At 39.6% G+C, this 18,533-nt stretch overlaps 1 protein-coding gene and 1 long non-coding RNA gene across 4 annotated transcripts in view; one reads left to right on the top strand and one right to left on the bottom strand.

Annotated features, from left to right (window-relative positions):
• Window positions 1-18,533, top strand: part of agbl4 (AGBL carboxypeptidase 4) — a 426,145-nt gene that overhangs the window by 316,017 nt on the left and 91,595 nt on the right. The gene's annotated exons all lie outside the window — the stretch shown is intronic.
• Window positions 13,098-16,171, bottom strand: LOC111949118 (uncharacterized). Its single transcript, XR_013655661.1, has 5 exons — window positions 16,031-16,171; window positions 15,762-15,818; window positions 14,507-14,574; window positions 14,309-14,352; window positions 13,098-13,250 (listed from the first exon to the last, which is right to left on the bottom strand). It is a non-coding gene; the product is annotated as an uncharacterized LOC111949118 (long non-coding RNA).

The following is an 18,533-nucleotide window of genomic DNA, read 5'->3' as shown; positions in this document are numbered from 1 at the left end:
GACCAGCTCATCTGCTCCTATTACCGCAGATCTGGGAGCTGACGAGCCTGTGAAGGTGTGGGGTATTAATGGGGCAACTAGTTTTCAAGCACAAGGTGAGGCAGAAGCCACCGTGGCGTTTGTGTTTATTCACTTCCTGCCGGCCTCTCTGTACCGCGCGTGTGGATGATTGGCAGCGCTGTATCTTCCCGCGTCAGGACCAAAGTGCAATATCCAGCGAGCTCCATGAGAGCCAGATAAGGTAGGAATGGGGTTGACGAATCAGATGGCTTGTAAACATGGCTTACGCCCAAAACCAGTCCTATCGCTGAAAGGCAGCTTTGGATGACCCCACATGAAAAAGCTGCCACGCCACTGAAGAGCGATTCCATCCTTTGGAAGTTTCTTGCGCCTCCCCCCACCGCAACCCCCTGTCCTTTCACCCCGTTCCAAACACGGATGCATTTACATATATTATTGCCTCTGTAAGCAAGAGTGCAATGCAGCAGGCTTTTCCTGCAGCCCAAGGGGACTTCTCAATGTCATTACCGCTAAAGCCTGCCACATGTCTGTAATGCATTGCCGCCCGCCTTTATTGACAGCGCGATGATTCAGTGGTGGCGATGATGGATTAGTGCCGGCTCGGTCGAGCTGGGATGGGCCGGTCCACGCCGGGCTGGGCTCTGCAGCCTGGCCGCTTGTCGCATAAACACTGTCCTCCTTATTCACTGCAGCTGCATTCAGGGAGATTTGTTGTTTCTGTGTGGCACATAAAAGCCGGGAAGACGCTCCTTTCTCAGCTTTTATGGAGCTTCCTGGAACACTTTAAATCCTTACACTCACCTTTTGCATCCTAAACATCCTCTCAACACAAAGCAGCATAACAAGTGGCACTAACTGACACTGTCAATGAGGTTGTTAGCGTATTAAATTGGAGTCTTACAGCTGCTTTGGCTGCCAGAAATGTAAATGTGAGCTTCTATATGTGACTTTAAATTAAAAATTTTGGATATTTCTTCGAGTTTACACCAACAAAAAAATGTTTCCATGTCTATGAATAGGAAATGTAGACCCTAAAAAAGATCAATGCCCCCTTTTTACCAGCTTTTTGTTGTCTCTTCATGCTGCTTTGTTGTTGGTCGCCGTCACAGAGTTGTGGCTTCAGCTTCACCAACGAGGAAAGTGGGACGTTAGCCTTAATTTCTTACTGCTTGCTGCCTTGACTGACCTCCGCAAACAGCTGTTAATCTTTTCTGGAGCAAACAACGATGGCACGCTGTGTGTTACACACTACTGTACATAGGAGGAAAAATAAGAAATCCAACATTCATCTTTTCTGTGTAGAGAATGCTTTTGTATTTTTGGTAAAGCATCTCTGCTAATGCAGCAGAAGTTAAAAAGACTTTTTCTTTCTCAGCTCCATTCCGATGTATGAAAGACTTGGTGTCATTAAATTCTGTTCAGACAGAAGAAGCACGGTTTTTGATTTCCCCTTTGTGATCACTTTTTAGACAAGGACACATCCACACGTCACTACCAAGTCCAAGTCCCTGACCGCTCAAAGTTTGGCTGGATGAACCTCTAGCGAACGTCCCGTTTGCATGTAGGGCCCAAACACGTACGAAGCAACGCGTGAACGTAAGAGTTTTGAACGCAGAAGCCTGAAACCGTTATCTGTGTTTACATCGACCTTTCATTGTGTGGCCGCTTGAACGAAAGTCGCCCCCCGATACTGTTACCCTTACGTATCCTTGAGTGTTGTATAAGTGTTCACTACGACCATTGGCTGTGTAAAGGAACTGGACTGAGTGAATGGGATAGAAAATGTCTTACTTCCAGTTCCATCCAAACAAAGTCCATTTCGTCACCATTTTCCTTGCGATGCGGATCCTCCATGTTGGAACCAGAAGTGGTCGGTCCAGACTCATCGGTCTGAGTCAGCATTTCTATGGCAATCACTCTCGCTAATCGGGGGAGGACTTGTGGGAAGTGGGCTTGAGAGAATCTGTCAAACGTTCTGAACGTTCCACATGAGACCACCTCCTCTTATTGAGCCATCTGATTGGTCAGTTTAAAACTTCAATAGTTTGAACTACAGGAAAAATATGAAAACAACCCATCCAGGATGTCCCCTGCCTTCGCCCACAAGCGGCCGAGATAGGCTCCAGCAGCCCAGTGACCCCGAAAGGGAACAAACAGATCAGAAGAGGAATGAATGAAGGTTAAATAAGGCAGTGGTCCCCAACCAGTTCAATGCCACGGACCGGAATGACGTCATACAAAGGTTTCACAGACCAGTCTTTAAGACAGAGGTGGGCACTGAGGGCCGCATTCCTGCATGTTTTCCAGCATACCCTGCTCTGGCATGTTCTGATTGGCTGGACACACCTGAACCAGGTAATCAGCCATGAGTAGGGCAAGACTATCTGGAAATCATGCAGACACACCGGCCCTCGAGGCCTGGAATTGCCCACCCCTGCTTTAAGATGTGGCGGACGATTATTGTAGCTACACTACGATGAAGGAGGAATAGAGACAACAAGACGAAATCTGTGCTTTTATTTTGACAGGCATGTCATTGTACATCGCACTGGTGTCATCGTCCTCTCCCCTTTCCACACTTATGGTGCTTAAAAGAAGTGCTGTCTTTTGCTAGCTCCTGGGTTTTATTTTAGCGGTATCCGATCACGTGACGGAGAAGAGCGCCTTGGCCTTCGTCAAGAGAGACAGACGGATGGAACAGAGAATCGGGAGATTTTTCAAAATAAAACATCTTTCAGTTTCTGAAATTGATAAAACGGAAGTCATGTAAGTTGTGTTTTCTTTCTGTGCTGCCCGGTACCAAAAGACCCACGGACTGGTACCGGTCCGCGGCCCGGGGGTTGGGGACCGCTGAATGAAGGCATCAGATCAAGAATTTTAATTCTGACCAATAGAAAAGACAGAGTAACAGTTGTCTGTTTCGCTATGGAAGCCTATGGGATTTTGGCTTTTTGGGACCAGCGGGTACTTCCTGTTTGGAATGCCAAAGGGGAGGGGCCACTCGGTCCAGTTCTCATAAATGGTTTGTTTTGTTTTTGATGGGGACATCAAAGTTCATTCTGCCCTTGGACCTTACGTACATCTGTGAGTTCACCTTCCTGCCCCCCCCCCCCCCACACACACACACAGCCGCCTGTCACTCAGCTGGATGACGAGATACGCCGGATGGTGGGGGCTGCCGCTGCCAAATCCCTCCCTGCTGCAAGCAATATTGAGAGGTCCTTATCATTTTACAGGAGCTTATTTTTTTGCTTCGCTGATAAAAAAAAATGTGAAAGTTCCGGAGTCCGTCAAAACCCAACTGTGATCTCACACGGCAGAAACACAACAGTGTCCACACACACACACACACACACACACACACACAGCATCCAAATGGCCTCTATTAATGCAGATGGCTCTCCCAATTAACAGGACTCAAAGCGATGATGAATTTTTCATTCTGTGAACATTTAGGCTAATTATGGCTCAAATGGAGCAGGTTCCAGTGAATCACCGTGGCAGGGACTGCCAATGGCAGCCAATGTCACTGTCACAGCACCAGCCTCATCACTGCAGCTGCTTAATATTCATCTCCCACTGCTCCCACTCTGTGTTCACCTCCTCGCCTCCCCTCACTCCTCCTCTGTTCTTATTTCCCTCCCTCTCCCAGCTCTTCAAACTTTACCTTCACCTCTTCTCCAACTATCCTCCTCATCCACGCCACACCCCACCCCTTCCCTCCTGTTTCTCTGAGCGTAAAACTTTTGTGGAAATCAACTCATTTCGTTGAATGCCTTTCAATCCGAATGTATTGTAAAGAAATAAAGCTTGTTGGAAGCTAAAATCATTTTGTTGAGCGTCAAGGTCGGTTGATCTGCGTCTGACCTGACCCGATGACCTCCTTTGATGACATCACGTGTTTTCCTTCATGCCAGCTTCACTGATCATGAGGTTCAATGAGTTCATCCAAGAAGGAGCAAATTCCAAACCAGTTAAAAGACCTAAAGTACATCATCACTCCTACAAAGTTCATCTTCATCTGCGTGATTTTATCTGACTCCAAAGAAGGAAATGTTTGATTCAAATACCTCCTAAATATATATATATATTTACTGTACTTGGATTTTTTATTTTGCTGCAGGACAGAAGAATCTTTTAAGTTTTATTTGTGTTTACAAATAAGTTTTTTTATTTATTTTTACTATTATTCATTTGGAGCATGTATAGAGCATAAAGTAATACAATGTATGGTACATATATGCACACACATCTACAAACGTACACACACACACACACATATACACAAACAACTGCTTGAAAAAGGAGTGAGAGACAAACTAACGTATTCATTTCCACCCCTGACACATTCATTAGTTATTACTCTATATTGCTGGTGGCTTCTTCATTCATCAATCTACAACTTTGTAGTTCTTGACAGGATTAACCATAAACAACACCACGACTATTATCTATTAGAATATTTTTACTTTAATTCTAAATGTAAACGCGCTCTTTCTGTCTGCTTTAACATCATCCTACATCCACAGATATCCATATTCATCGTTCCCACAGTGAACATGTTTGTTGTTTCTGCCTGATGAATTCACATTCCTGACTTGTTTCATGTCATTTTAAAGTCATGTTTGCCATCATAGATTTGTAATCATCCTAGCCACTGAAGCCAATTTCATCATTTCATTTTATTAATCGCACGTCCAGATGAAACAAAGAAACATTTGGACAGTCATTTGATGAGAAACGGAAGAAACTCAGTAATGAAGCAGAAAAAAGGCACTAATAATGAATTTATAGTCATATTTCATTTACTGTTTGATCGGTAGCTTATGTTTTACATCTGACCAGCCGCACAACAGGAGACAGTCTGAAGCAGAAAAAATGTCCTCAAAACAAAATTAAATATGTAGAATCTGAAAAAAAAAACCTGCCAACAGAATTTGTAGAATTTGTAAGATTTCTTAAAACAAGTGGTGATGTTCTGCTCTTCAAGGTTTAATTAAATCTTGAAATGAGCTCACATTTAGATATGTTTCTATGGTAATCTGAAATATTATGTCTTAAAAAAATTAAAAAGAGTATTGTATCTTAAAAGTTAAGGGCTTTTCATAGACTTTCCCTCCCAAATATATCCTATAATAATGCTTTTTAAAATACATTTCTCTGAAGAATTTTACAGAAATGTATTTTTTACGTTCCAACTTCTGTCCGTCTGTTATTAGAGGCGTTTTTTACTGTTTAGAGTCAAATGAAACTTTCCAGTTTCCTTCAATGTTTCTTGAAGTAAAAGTATTCCCAAATAAAACTTAAACATTTTATGTCAAGTATAAATAACTTCATTCATTACAGATATGACTTAAAATAAGGTTGTTGTTTTTTTCAAGATCAAAAGATCTATTACAGGGAGAAGAAATAAATCAATACAAAATAATCAATACAATCATCTTCAATGCAGAAAAAAGAAAAACTCTGTTGGCCTAAACTCAAAAAATACAAGTTTGAAAAGTGAATAGTATTAAATTATCTACTTTTCACAAATTAATCAATAATATTCTACATAATTTCATTTTCACAATAATTGGACATTTCATAATTCTTTTCCTCCATCTTGTTGTATTGAAAGAAAAGTTTCTCTTTAAGTTTGTTAGAAAATTGTTTCAAGATTTATTTTTTAAAGACACGTCATGTTTTATGGAAAAGCGAGTAGTAATGTAGTTTGATGTGATCAAATATTTAAACTAGAAACCAGACAAAAACACTTGCTCAGATTTTTTGCAGTTAAACAAGGAAAATGTCCCAAAAATCCCCCTTTCTCCTGTTTCCTGCTTCTGGTCAGTCACTTTTTGCTTTTGTTCCGAATTACTAAGACAAATCTCCCGCTATGCCTCATAGACCAGAACCTTTCACCTCATTTGAGCGTTTCTGGTAAGTATTTCCTGTCCTGTCTGTCGCGTTTTCTGGATGGGCTCATTTGAAGCTGCTTTTCTCTCTGAGGCCTCAGGTTGTCAGTTTGCTCTGTTTTTTCATTTTCTAAGTAGATGTTTTCTTTTATAGACTAAACCAACGGAAGTGCAGGTTTGTTTTTCTACTTTCACTTTATCAAAGATAAACTCTAGTATTAGTAGTTCTCACTAAACAACATTGTCCCTCATCACATTTCTGCTTTGCGCTTCTTTCATAAGTATAATAAAATAATACATTATAATTCTGAGATTCAATAGTAAATGATTAGTTTTAAATTACACTAATAACTACTATGTAATGTTAAACAGGTTGGAAGTAATTTGCATAAAGCATAGATGTAAAATAGTCAGATTCACCTTCATATTCCAGGCAGGAATCAAAACTGTTCCTTTAATCGTAACACTGAAGTAAATCCACTGTTCAGACTTTCCTTCTGGCTCAAGGTTTACAAATGTCTTCTGTCTTAATCACTAAATGTTGGTCATTAAAGACCCACCCACCCATTTGAAAAAAAATGGGTGGGAAGTCAGGGCAGGCTTACCCGGTGCCACCAGTCCTGCCCATAACTCAGAGGTGAATTTCTAATGAACTCCTGCAGAAAGTGCACTGCAAAAATAGGGTCAGTTGAAATAGGTAGAACATTCTTAACTTATGGGCAGATTTTCTTTAAAAAAAAAAAAAAAAAAAAAGGAAAATCTGCCAAAGGGGTAAGAAAAATAATCTTACCAAGAATCCTTTATTAAAAAAGAAATCACATCAAACAAAAACTCTTAATAAAATCATTTTTCTTGCAGGACAGAAAAAAACTGTCTTTAACTTTCTTAAGATTCTACTTTTGCAGCGTATGTCCCAGAAAAGGATTTCATTTAGGCTAAAACATCATAATCATAATTGTAATACACTGAAGGCAAAGAAACTGACTGTGAATTAGCAAAATGCAGCACTGCAGTCCACATTTGACAGTCGTTCACCTTCATACGCTCACATTGTTACTGTTTTCTAATCCCAGAATTCTGTTCTTCAGAGCAGCTGGACTCTTAAAGGTTGATCGTTTGGCTGCACATCTGAGCATCTTCTTCCCTTCTTACAGCTGATGAGCGCGCTGGTTATTTATGCTGATTGTTTCAGAGCTCTTATGCCAGCAGATGCAGACGTCAAACGATCCGGTGCTCATCAGAACCGTCGGCTGGTGAAAAAGTGTAAATAGGACTGACGGTGAAAGGACTGCAGTACGGGTTCAGGAAGCCACCTGTGGGGATCAAACGCTTTTTTTTTTTTTTGGAAGACAAAAGCAGGAGTGGAACAATTTGAAGTTCTAGAAGCAGAATATCGAGCAGACCTGAACCCGACCGCAGCAAACGTCAGAACTTCCTGAGAAGAAAACCAGCTGCTCCCTTCCTCAGTCGTTTCCATTTCTGGTTCAGAATTAGTGTCGGGTGTTAAACTCTGAGTTTTCAAAGTGTTGGGAAAAGAATGCTTAAAGAAACTGTATGTAGTAACAAAGCAATAGGAGAAAATAAGAACTAGAAATGATATATAAATACTGGATATGCTGGGTTTAAAATCCAACCGTTAAACCGAGTCGTTTAGAAATTGGATCTCTGCGTATGGAAGTATGTTTAAAATGCCAAACACGTGTGGAACTAAATCTAATTGGACTTCTTGGTGTTATCAGACATGGTTGTGTTTTTTCACATACCTGACGTGTTTTGACGGACGTCTTGGTCAGAGTCGTCCTCAGGTGGAAGTGATGTGACGTATGGAACAGCAGATGGTTGTGACTGAGGCGGAGTCACCTGTCAGAGTCTGACAGGTGACTCCGCCCCTTGATGTCTGTTTTTTGCTGGAGGATGTTGCTCCAGGTGTGAGAGAGCAGGAAGGCCCCCTCATCCCGGTGCATGAAAGTGTGGGCTCGCTTTGGGATCTGCATCCATGATCCATCTGCGGTGTCTGTTGTCTTCAGTGTGGAGGACTCTGGCCTTTTCCCAGTCCAGGATGTGGTTTTCCTGTTAGCAGTGGTCCCTTATGGCTGATTTCATGTTTACCAGAGGAGCCTGTTGTCGTCTTGCTCTTGTCAGTCTTTTCTTTGTTTTCTTTTCTCTTAGGTGTTCTGTTTTTCTCGTGATGAAGGTGCGTCCTGTTTCTCTGATGTATGTTTTGTAGCAGGTATTTCATAAATGACATTGCATTTCTTATTTTGTTCAATCTTGTCTTTTGTTTTTTGGTTGTTGTTGTTTTTTTTCTTTTAACTTGTCCTGACCAACAGCTGAGCAAACAGATCAGAGCTGAAGGCCTCTTGTGTTGGACAGATTTTACCGTTACAACATGGTTTTTGAATCTTCTGACATACCAGAGGTATATTTGAATAAACCCCTTTTGTCATTTAGGCTAAGCTATCTTGTCTATTGGGTGTACCAGGAGTTGTCTGAGTTTCTGATGCGGTTTGATGTCATGTCTTTATTTTTTTGGATTCCTTCTGTTTCTCCTCTGATGTACGGCAGTGTGACGACTGCCAAGAAAAGGAAACTCACAAAAAGTCCAAAACATTTCACTTCCACAATCAGTCCTTCCAAAATCATTTAGCTGGGGTTTGCAGAATCACACAGTTACTAATACAGACACTATGACCTTCATTGCACTAAATTTAATTTGCTTTAATTTATTCAATATATTGTTCAATTCAATTCAATTTTATTTACATTGCCCAAATTCACAACAGTAATCTCAATTGTTGTTTTGTAGCACACAGATCATTTGTTGAACAGAAACAAAACCAAAAATCAAGGTTTGAACCGAATCATGGGGAAAATAATCATCGCATCCCAAAAAAAGTCAAATATAATTTGCAGAAAAAGAAAAAATAAGCAAATGACTCATTTCACATGTTTCATTTTACTCAGCTAACTGCTTTTCAAAAGGAATTGAGCTAGTAAAATGTATTCAGACCAATAATTTTAATCATTAAATTTAAATAGAAGGTTTAACTTTTTTAAGTGTTGAATGTGTAGAAGCGCTCAAAAGCCAAATGTCACCAAAATTAATTATAAACTCTCCTTTCATACGCCTCTGCTGAAAGGAACTGATTTTTATTCCATTTTCTAAAAATCAAATGTGTGTTTGATGCTTTTTTTTAAACTTTCTTTCATCTTTTAGCTCAACAGTTGAAAGTATTTCCAATCTTTACATTAGCTGAATGTCTCTCAGGTTAATCGGCTCATTCCACTTTTTTATAGGAAATTTAAACAGTTAAGGGAAAATCTAACACAGCTATTGCTCTCGTAAGACATTATGGATCTAGGATTTTAAAAAAAAACAGATTCATGTTTCGTCTTTTAAGACATAATAAGCAAAATATACAATTTTCCAGAAATTGGAAAACAATGCTTGTTTCATTTCCAAACTCCAGATGATTAAAGAGTCGAGATGTGCTTCACTTGGACCCATAAAGGTGAATAAATGTCATAAACTGTGCAGGAGTGTTCACCAAAACAAAGCCTTGCCTCTGAACTCCTGCACTCATCCTTCAGCCGTGTTCACAGCTCCGAGTACTTTGCGTACTTCAGCTTTCAGTTGGGATTTGTGGCCGAGGACCAAAGTGACACTTGTCTTCCCTCCTCAGCATCATCCTCGCCCCGTATCCATCGCTGTGGCGTCGTCGGCGCTCGCACACGGACGCACACAAAGCCGCTGCCAGCAGGTGCTTTTAATGGCACGGTGTTAATGAGGGTCTTGTTTGGAGCTGTCAGGTGACCCCGGGCGATGCAGACCGACACCAACTCCATGCTGGCAGCTTTGGAGGTCAGCGCACAGACATGCACAGCATGGAAGTGCAGATGCTGCATTTGTTTCACAGAGTTAGGGTTTTTTTTAACCTCATCTGTATGCTGGATTATTGCAATCACAGCACAGAGGAAGGAATGACTGCTGTAATGTAAGCGATGGGGGGGGGGGGGGGGGGGGGCATGAAGCTGGGCGTAAATGTGAGCAGCTCCAGAGAAGACTTAGCTGTTTATTACCATGATCCAATTAATGAAAGACAGATTTCTGAGATTACAGTGCCTAAAAAGTAAACTGAGATTGTGCAAGACTCACTTAGCAAGACAGAGATTTGAACGAGTTTCACGGAGACTCATTTTTTAACCTTTCCTCTCCAATCATCCTTTGATCTATTTTCAAAGCGTTCCCAGCTGTCTTTTAATTATGATGATGTTTTTAGCCAAAATCTAAAAATCCTGTGATGTTTTAGGACACAGTTTCTGCAGAGCGGCAGGAGTTCATCACAAACTCACCTCTGAGTTGTGGGCGGGACCATTGGAACAGTGCAACCCCGCCCCCCTTCCCCTCACAAACGTTAGTGGTACAGCTGAAATTGAAGCTATCCAGCCAACCCAGTCTCATCCTAAAATGTGTAGTAGCTACATTTGTCCACATGGAAATACGTGACAGGTTCACAAAAACGGCCCGTAACTTGTGAGACACTTACGTTTCATTTTCCTATTCATTTTCTATTAGCCTTCTCAGGATCACGTGACTTCTGAGGTTTTGCCTGCCGTGAAAAAAAACATGGCGGATGCTCGTTCATTTTTCGGTAGAAAATCCCACAAAACAGGATTTTTTAAGGACTAATCTTTATTCTGACAACATTTCTAGTGAGAAATATACCATTTACTTTCAGAAGGCTTTTATAAAAATGCAGTTTTTAGTTATCTTTTTTCGCTCTGTGAAAACGTTTTTTTAGGGGCTCTAAATTGTGAAAAACAAACGTTTACACCTACGTTAGTCCACAGGGCGAAACGTCTTTATTTTACAACAGTGGTCCCAAGCCACCGGGCCTCGGGACACTTGGCACCGGGCCTCGGGACACTTGGCACCGGTACCGATCCATCCGCGGAACACTTGGCACCGGGCCGCGGGACACTTGGCACCCGGCTGCGGGACACTAGGCACCGGTACCGATCCATCCGCGGGACACTTGGCACCGGGCCACGGGACACTAGGCACCGGTACTGATCCATCCGCGGGACACTTGGCACCGGGCCACGGGACACTAGGCACCGGTACCGATCCATCCGCGGGACACTTGGCACCGGGCCACGGGACACTTGGCACCGGGCCGCGGGACACTTGGCACCGGTACCGATCCATCCGCGGGACACTAGGCACCGGGCCGCGGGACACTAGGCACCGGTACCGATCCATCCGCGGGACACTTGGCACCGGGCCACGGGACACTTGGCACCGGGCCGCGGGACACTTGGCACCGGTACCGATCCATCCGCGGGACACTTGGCACCGGGCCGCAGGACACTAAGCACCGGTACCGATCCATCCGCGGGACACTTGGCACCGGGCCGCGGGACACTTGGCACCGGTACCGATCCATCCGCGGGACACTAGGCACCGGGCCGCGGGACACTAGGCACCGGTACCGATCCATCCGCGGGACACTTGGCACCGGGCCACGGGACACTTGGCACCGGGCCGCGGGACACTTGGCACCGGTACCGATCCATCCGCGGGACACTAGGCACCGGGCCGCGGGACACTAGGCACCGGTACCGATCCATCCGCGGGACACTTGGCACCGGGCCACGGGACACTTGGCACCGGGCCGCGGGACACTTGGCACCGGTACCGATCCATCCGCGGGACACTTGGCACCGGGCCGCAGGACACTAAGCACCGGTACCGATCCATCCGCGGGACACTTGGCACCGGGCCGCGGGACACTAGGCACCGGGCCGTGGACCGGTACCGGGCCGCGGGACACTTGGCACCAGGCGGTCCGCGGAAAATTTTTGCACCGGGACGCACAGAAAGAAAAAATAATTTCCATTTTATTGTTTTATTTTTATTTTGAAATTTATTTTATTTTGAAAAGTGACCGGATAAAGTTGCACATGATTACACAGTGGATTTACGTTCATTATTATTATTGTTATTATTATTACTTAAGAGAAAATACCCCCCCCCCCCCCCCCCCCCGGTCCACGGTAAACGTGCCCCCCACCCCCACCGGTCTGCGGTAAACGTGTCTTGCGTTTTACCGGTCCGCGGTTGGGGACCACTGTTTTACAACACTTGCGCATTCTTTTCTCGTTCATTTCTGTGGGTCACGTGACTGACAGGTTTCCTAGCAGGAGCCAGGACATCGCCTGGGTTTTTGATGTGAATTTATTATTATTGGCTTTATAAACACTTTGTTTTGATGCATTTTCTAGCGAGAATCATACAGTTGTTTTCAACATTATGTAGCTTCCAATTGTATTTGATACCTATATATTTTTTCTACGTACATTCCTTCATATAACTCAACAAAATAGTATCGACGGAACATTTTTATGTTGCTATGGTGGTAGCTACGGACGCTACCGGCGAACCGGAAGGAAGCCACGGTTAATTTGCGGTTATTATTGTGTCAAATTATTATTACTTTTACTCGAAAACAGCTTTTCACAAGAGGAATGCAATTAGATTTCACAAACTCAACTCAACCCACTAAAACGGTACTACCCATAAGTCTTGCGTTCGGAAGTAACTTTTTGTTTTGGGGGAAAACGCTATTTTGATTATTCATACTGACTTTTGATTCGTTTTAATTGCTTTACTGAAATAAACTGACAATCTACGTTTACCACTTGGTTTATGTTTATGATTCCAAGGTTTTTCTTTTATAAATGCTATTTCTTTTATCTGTCTTTGAAATTGTAAAGAATATACGTCTGTATAATTAATAAATGGGGGAAGCTAAAAAGGCAAATGACGACCTGGAAGAACAGTGTGTTTTTTTTTTTTTTTTACCTCAAATATACATTCATCTATTTAGGTTGCACAATACAGCTCCATGCATTACATCTTTGCTCTTATTTCATTATACTAAATACCAAAAATGATTTACTATTAAGTATGTATCATTATAACTTGAGGTATGATCATTTGCAATTGCCATAGCTGTGACAATCCAACACAAAAACCTGATATCTGGTTATATGACAAATTTTTTGTATGTTTTTTATTGTAAACTTTTGTTTAGAATTTCACAACAAATGTGTCCTACCTCTATGGTATATCATACATGTGAGCATGTTGAGCAATAAAAAATGTAGATCAAACCCTTTCATTTGAACATTTTTATTAACAACAATTAGAAAGCAGTAACACAAACAACAATAATAATTTAAAAGGTCAATCTGATCAACAGAGGTGCCTTTGGGGTTTATTTTTTGGTGTTCCTTTTTTCCACCCACTGTGGAGACCATGTTTTCCCACTGCAAAAAATACATAAATCAATGAATACATAAAAACAGTTAATGACAACATTACAATAAAAGACAACAAGCTCCAGTGAACTCCAGTTTGTACTTTATGCTACCATGCTCACAGTTATGTTACTGCAAATTCATTTATCATTTTCTAATTTGACTGACACATTTGTATGGTCATATGTATATTATATATTGTTTATGTCCTTGTTTGTTCCCCTGAAAATATGTCCCTGCGACAATTAAGTATCCTTGCCTAATTTGTTAATTAACTCTTTAGTCAGGAACCTTGGGTCAACCCTGGACCCTGTCTCTAGAGTCTCTAGAGCAAATGTGACAAACTCCAGGCCCGCGGGCCAAATGTGGCCTGCCTTGTCATTTTAAGTGGCCCCCAAAAGCATAAAAGTTTTAAATTTCTTAAATAAAAAATAAAAAATTGGTGTGTATTTATTCATATCTAGGGGGAATCTGACTTGAAATATCAGATTGGGCTATATATTAGGACTTAAACACTTTCCATATAACCTAACCTGATAGAATCAAATTTAAAAAGATTTATGCTGGAGTAACAAGCAAACATATGTTTTCTATGCAACTGAAATTGTCATTTTAAAAAGTTATACTAAATACATAATAAGTTATTCCACATTAAGGAGTAGCTAAATTTATTTTTTATTACATTTACTTACATGTATAAATTATATCTGGCCCTTTGAGGACAACCACTTTGCTGATGTGGCCCTCAGTGAAAATGAGTTTGACACCCCTGGTGTAGAGTCTTGTCTCATGTCTCTGGTTCAGTGTTTGTCTTTTAATCATATAAGAACTATTGTCAAATTGAGTCCAACTGTATCAAAATCTAAAAGGGATATGATTTCCCATGCATTAATTTTATCATGCTGTATTATTTGTAACTTAATAGCTACATGTTTAAATAGGAAATCACATGAATGTTTTCAGGTGGTCCAGAGCACTGCTACAAGGCTAATAACTACACTGGCTCCACATCATGCACAGCCTCCTCTTATACAATCTATAAATAAACAAAAAAAAATTATACATACCACATGGAACATGGCTCCCATTCAACAAACTCCATTAATTTCCCCTGATAAAAGTAAATTTAAAAAATGATTTTTTAAACATAGGCCATCATATTATTACACTTAAGAATTGTGATGCCGTAAATTGTATTTCATACATTCATATGAAAGGCAGATGAAAAGTACACATTTCTACTTCAGATAAGAAATAAAAATAACCTTCTGCTTTTTTGTCTTCAAGACCTGCTTCACTGGGTAAAACTGATCTTCTCCCCCATGGCTGCACTCTGAAAATATAAAAAGCACAATATAAAGGTTTCAAAGAAAGTAAACAGTAGGAAAATGTTTGGGAAAACATTTGTATGATGAATTTCCAAATGAAACTTCATGTTGTCTGTGGTTTTGCAAAAGCAAACACTAAATGCTGTAATGTATTTTATACATGGACACATAGTCTGTGACAACTAAATTATAAAAAATTTTTTTTTAAAGCTGTATAGCATCAAATAACTAATTACTATCTCAGTTCACTGTCTTCTTATTGCCTTCTTATTTTGAAGCAGTAATGAAGTCTGGCCAGCTGATTTTCATTGAGACAAATGCTTCTCAAACACTAAACTTTTTTTTGAAACAGTTGAATTTAGAGCTTTGGGAAGCTTTGTTTTCTCCATCACTAATTAGAAGCACTTATAGCATGCACAGCTTCACCATTTAGTTGTGGTTATAAGCTACTACACAGTATTTGTATATGTTCAAAAAAAACAAAGAAATGGCCAGATCACAACAGTTTTTCCTTAGGTCATTTATAACTGTTGCTGAAAATTAAGTCAAAACCTGTAAATCACTTTTTGAGTGATTTTGCAAACATTTCACACAACATACTAACAAATCCTAATGATAACATGACCTTCTTCGCAAAAGTAGATTATGAATGTCACATTTATTTTTTCATGAACAAGTTACATGTAAAAATAATGTCAATTAAATATATGATATTAATATAGATTTGACAGTCAAACTATCAAAAAGTTAAATTAATCTGCTGCAACATAACTGAAAGTATATTTTATATATATATATATATATATATATATATATACACACACATATATATAAAAAAGCTAATGTTCTATTAACAAAAAAGAAATTGCAGCAACATAACTGAAATTATATTTTATGTATATATATAAAATATAATTTTAGATATGTTGCAGCAATTTCTTTTTTGTTAATAGAACATTAGCTTTTTATTTTCTTTTTCTAGTCTTTTTGTTATCACTGTTTGTCAATTTTTTGCTGCTAGCATTTTAAGTATCCTTGTGAGGAACACATAACTCTGTTAAGTCCACATAAAGGTAACCTCAATTTTAAATAGTTGACTAAGGTCATTAAGCATGTCATTTAGAAGATACAATAACATTGTCTATGTTTGTATCTGAAGCTGTTGATAGCAAATAAAAGATAACCCATTTACCTCCAGGTGAATCTTTCTTGTTATCTCTTTTTTTCTTTTTCTTTGCTGGAACACCTGCTAGAAATAAAGAACATTTTCTGTAAATTATATTGTTGATTTCAATTAATATTATGCAAACATTTAAGCCCACAGTTTTTCCAGTGTGATTTAAATAAACAAAAAGAATGCTCTTTTGACACCATTTCAACATCTTACAATATGTTGTGGTTTTAACATGTATTTCAGAAGACTACGTCACCATATTATTAAAATGTTATGAATCTGCATACTGGTTGAAGGCTGGATGGATGGTGCAGTTGAAGGTCGAATGGCTGGTGAGGCTGAAGGCTGGATGGATGGTGCAGTTGAAGGTTGAATGGCTGGTGAGGCTGAAGGCTGGATGGATGGTGCAGTTGAAGGTTGAATGGCTGGTGAGGCTGAAGGCTGGATGGATGGTGCAGTTGAAGGTTGAATGGCTGGTGAGGCTGAAGGCTGGATGGATGGTGCAGTTGAAGGTTGAATGGCTGGTGAGGCTGAAGGCTGGATGGATGGTGCAGTTGAAGGTTGAATGGCTGGTGAGGTTGAAGGCTGGATGACTGGACCAGAGGGCATTTGAAGGCTCGTCCAACCTCAATGGGGAAAATAAATAAAATAATCTAAATGCAGTTGTCTTGTTATGCATATAATTTTTTTGTCTTGAAATACATTTGCTAAATTTAAACATATCACAATTTTACAACTTGTTTTACTTTTTTAGATCAGATATACATTTATTCCAACACATTGGATAGATTTAATGTACTACAATTCCTTCTACAGAATAAAATAATACCGGTACTATAAAAACTAAAGTTAATCAAATCAAAAGTGACAAATAAAGCAGCACAATAACCGTGAAAAATATATCACTATATACTCCAAGTGTTTTAGATTAGTCACACGTTATTATTTTTTCTACCTCTAGAAATAATGACAAATTTGAATGCACTAATCCTAGGAACAAACTGGGCTGAAATTATAAACATTTTCAGACAGAAATACTTACCATTGATCATTAGCTCATATAGGTCTTTCATGCGGTCCAGACACTGTCCAGCTTGATCGGTTAATTGCCACCTAGGGTGAATGACATGTGTATGCCACGTAGATGTTTTCTTTCCAGGTCTGGCAATAAACACAACGGCTTTTTGTCCCAAAGTATTCAACTTTTCCACCTAAAAAAATTGTTACATCATCAGTAATAACTAAAATTATAAAATACAATTGCAGACATAAAACACGTACCAAAACCGATGCCTCATCCAAAACATGTGTGGTGGTTTTGTTTTTCTTGTGTTTTTGCAACCAAGTCTCCTTTTTGGATTGAAACTTCTCCAGTTTTTTGGCAAGCCTTTGCCTCATTGGCTGGATTGTTTGGCATACTTTACATGTCTTAGTTGCCACACCAATCACAGCTTTGCAGCTGACACAAAGTTTTGTTGTAGATCCTCGTGGCATCTTGACCTGTGAATATATATAAAATATATATAGAAAATATGTTTTGAAAAAAATTAACACTGAAATTGAATTTAAAAAACCCACTTAAGTTCAATAGTATATACTATACATTTGATCGACTAGTCAAACAAACTTACATTTGTGTTCTGGAGTCGAACCACTGGATTTGCATTATTTTCCAGCATAAAAAACATATAAACAAATAAACTTAATGACATGCTGTTTCTATCTAAGGTGTTGAAATTGGGGCACAGCAGAAATTCCATTTAATTGTTTGTTTGTAACCTATTAATTTCGTGGGTGTTTGCTTTCAATAACATAAACCTACAGAGGACCTAGTCTTAACTTTAGTACTTCATATTTTATTCAAAATATTCATTCATGAATTGTAGAATACACTTCTTCATATCAAATTTGATATGACAATAGAAAAAATAAAGTCATTGTTAAATGTGGTCAAGTTTAACTTTATTTAGTACCCCTGTTAAATGGAAAATTAACATGAAGTCTTTTAAGTCAAAATAAACTGCAATTGCTTCACTCTTTTACTATATGTAAATAATAAACAGAAATAGAAATTATCTTCAGATATACATTGACTTTATTTTGTATGTTCCACAATTAGTCAAAATGAAAGATGTTCTATATAATGATTTACTTAAAATGTAAAACTTAAGAGAAGGTGTTTAGATAAATTGTAGTGTTCACATTGAAATTCACAACTAGCTGTAAATTTAAACAACCAAGCACATGTTTGTGGTAGGTTGTTATTGGTTATTGACAATTATATTTTTCACAACTACGTACTACAAAGATCCCAAAAGTACATAGCATTTACATATAGCAGAAACCAGATATTGTGTTGTGGCAGTACTGTCAATCAGCAATCAATGGGCAGTTACTTTGTTTGTAGTAATTATCAGTTATGACATATTACCAAAATGGTGCCAAACCGTTCCACCAGCACTTCAAAAACATTACTACTCCGAAACCGGAAAAACAATTTCTCATTACATTCTTCTCTTTATGTTAGAACTAGTTGTCGTGTCTTACCCTGCTGCCTACGTCTTTGTTTAGGTTCTGACCAACAAAGAAGCACCCTTGCGATCGATATATGAGGTAGTTTCATTAGCTGGCACCGACCGACCCGCGTGCTGCCAGAACCCGGGCCAGATTAGCTAATGTCATTCAACAGTATGACTCCGTCTAGAGATGTATTAATTTTATAAACTAAAATTCTAAATTACAAAAGTAATACACCGTCATTAAAGTTAACTGTCACTGAAAATATTGTTC

The sequence above is a fragment of the Oryzias latipes genome, chromosome 4 (assembly GCF_053564925.1).
Source record: "Oryzias latipes strain Hd-rR chromosome 4, Olatipes_Hd-rR_3.1".
Classification (NCBI taxonomy): Eukaryota; Metazoa; Chordata; class Actinopteri; order Beloniformes; family Adrianichthyidae; genus Oryzias; species Oryzias latipes.
Note: the sequence above shows the minus strand (reverse complement) of the source record. Positions and strands in the feature narration are given on the sequence as shown.